A 2,947-nucleotide genomic window follows, 5' to 3' on the forward strand; every position below is an offset into this window, starting at 1 on the left:
TGCAATTAAATTGGCTGCAACTGACTCCAAATTGAAGTTAGAGGCTGACGTCCATCATGGTTTTAGTTCACTTTCAAACTAAAGTTGCAGCACTGCGGCCTAGTGGCTAAATGCTGTTAGTACAGTGAAATGATGGCGCATCTTCATAAGTCATTGGCTGCCATTGACGGCGGTGACTGGCGCATCGCTGCGACAGAGCGCATCCCTGTCTTCTCCAATAGCGCCGTCCTGTGGTGGTTTTGAGGCATTGCGGATCATGTGTATCGGTAAAGTCGCTATTATCCCTAAAATGCACAAGTTACTGGACCTACACTCTTCCATAAGTGGGTCAAAAATGACCCATATTAGAACCAATGTGTTTTTATGCCAATTTGGTGAAGAATAATCACTTGTATATTAATTAGTATTACATTTAGGGCCACACAAGAATGATTTCATGCTTGTAATATTTTTATGATTCATTTAAAAAGTTTTGAAAACAACAACAAAACAGAACAGCAATAAACTTTATCTTTTCTTGTATTTGATCATCAATGATGAAGAGCTCCCATGCATCTTTTTGGTGAGACAGCGGTGCTAAGCCCTTTTCTGAGGATGATGAGTACACCCCTTAGTGAAAGTTGTCAATATTACCATATAGTGGGGCAAATAAGCATTTAGTCAACCACTAATTGGGCAAGTTCTCCCACTTAAAAACATTCGAGAGGCCTGTAATTGTCAATATGGGTAAACCTCAACCACGAGAGACAGAAAATCACGTTGTTTGATTTTTAAATATTTTATTTGCAAATCATGGTGGAAAATAAGTATTTGGTCAATACCAAAAGTTCATCACAATACTTTGTTATGTAACCTTTGTTGGCAATAACGGAGGCCAAACATTTTCTGTAACTCTTCACAAGCTTTTCACACACTGTTGCTGGTATTTTGGCCCATTCCTCCATGCAAATCTCCTCTAGAGCAGTGATGTTTTGGGGCTGTAGTTGGGCAACACCGACTTTCAACTCCCTCCACAGATTTTCTATGGGGTTGAGATCTGGGGACTGGCTAGGCCACTCCAGGACCTTGAAATGCTTCTTACGAAGCCACTCCTTTGTTGCCCTAGCTGTGTGTTTGGGATCATTGTCTTGCTGAAAGACCCAGCCACGTCTCATCTTCAATGCCCTTGTTGATGGAAGGAGATTTTCACTCAAAATCTCTCGATAAATGGCCCCATTGATTCTTTCCTTTACACAGATTAGTCGTCCTGGTCCCTTTGCAGAAAAACAGCTCCAAAGCATGATGTTTCCACCCCCATGCTTCACAGTGGGTATGGTGTTTTTCAGATGCAATTCAGTATTCTTTGTCCTCCAAACACGAGAACCTGTGTTTCTACCAAAAACTTCTATTTTGGTTTCATCTGACCATAACACATTCTCCCAGTCCTCTTCTGGATCATCCAAATGCTCTCTAGCAAACCGCAGATGGGCCTCGACGTGTACTAGCTTCAGCAGGGGAACACATCTGGCAGTGCAGGACTTGAGTCACTGGCGGTGCATTGTGTTACTGATAGTAGCTTTGTTACTATGGTCCCAGCTCTCTGTAGGTCATTCATTAGTTTGTTACTATGGTCCCAGCTCTCTGTAGGTCATTCATTAGGTCCCCCCGTGTGGTTCTGGGATTTTTGCTCACCGTTCTTGTTATCATTTTGACGCCACGGGGTGAGATCTTGCAAGGAGCCCCAGATCGAGGGAGATTATCAGTGGTCTTGTATGTCTTCCATTTTCTAATAATTGCTCCCACAGTTGCTTTCTTTACACCAAGCGGCGTTTTACCTAATGCAGATTCAGTCTTCCCAGCCTGGTGCAGGTCTCCAATTTTGTCTCTGGTGTCCTACGACAGCTCTTTGGTCTTGGCCATAGTGGAGTTCGGAGTGACTGACTGACATTGTGGACAGGTGTCTTTTATACCGATTATGAGTTAAAACAGGTGACATTAATACAGGTAACGAGTGAAGCCTCGTTAGACCTTGTTAGAAGAAGTTAGACCTCTTTGACAGCCAGAAACCTTGCTTGTTTGTAGCTGACCAAATACTTATTTTCCACTCTAATTTGGAAATCTTTAAAAATCAAACAATGGGATTTTCTGTTGTTTTTTGTTCTTCATTCAGTATCTCATGGTTGAGGTTTACACATGTTGACAATTACAAGCCTCTCTAATATTTTCAAGTTGGAGAACTTGCACAATTGGTGGTTGACTAAATATTTGTTTCCCCCCACTGTACGTCTTTTAAAATGCTCAGGGAGTTCTTTGCCATGTGGTGCCATGTTGGAACTTTCAGTGACCAATATTAGAGAGTGTGAGAGCTGCACTACAAATTTGAGCACACCTGCTCCCTATGCACACTTGGACCTAGTAACACTAACGAGTCACATGACATTTTGGAGGGAAAATGACTAGTAGTACTCAATTTGGACATTTGGGGACGTAGTTTCTCAGGGGTGTACTTTTGTTGCCAGGGGTTTATATATTAATGGTTATATTTTGAGGGGAAAATAAATTAACTATTATATAAGCTGCACACAGACTACTTTTCATTGTGTCAAAGTGTCATTTTGTCAGTGTTGTCCCATGAAAAGATCTACTTAAATATCTGCAGAAATGTGAGGGGTGTACTCAGGGCCGGCCCAGGCCATTTGGGGGCCCTAAGCAAAAAAATGCAAAGGGGCCCATATTTTTGGCCCATCATTTTGTCACAGTGTACTGTGAAACCCATACATGCAATCCAACCCTTACGTCCATATTTTGTATATTAATCAGATTTTGTTGCACTGCATACTTCAAACTTCTCACCCCAAATGATTGTCAGAACTTACGGTAGATAGCGCCAAACCTTTTTCTAAAAGAGGAAAGAAAGAAGTTAAGGATGAACTTTTTTTTTTTTTTTAAAGCTTGTAATCAAGTCTCA

The sequence above is a fragment of the Corythoichthys intestinalis genome, chromosome 13, assembly GCF_030265065.1.
Source record: "Corythoichthys intestinalis isolate RoL2023-P3 chromosome 13, ASM3026506v1, whole genome shotgun sequence".
Lineage (NCBI taxonomy): Eukaryota > Metazoa > Chordata > Actinopteri > Syngnathiformes > Syngnathidae > Corythoichthys > Corythoichthys intestinalis.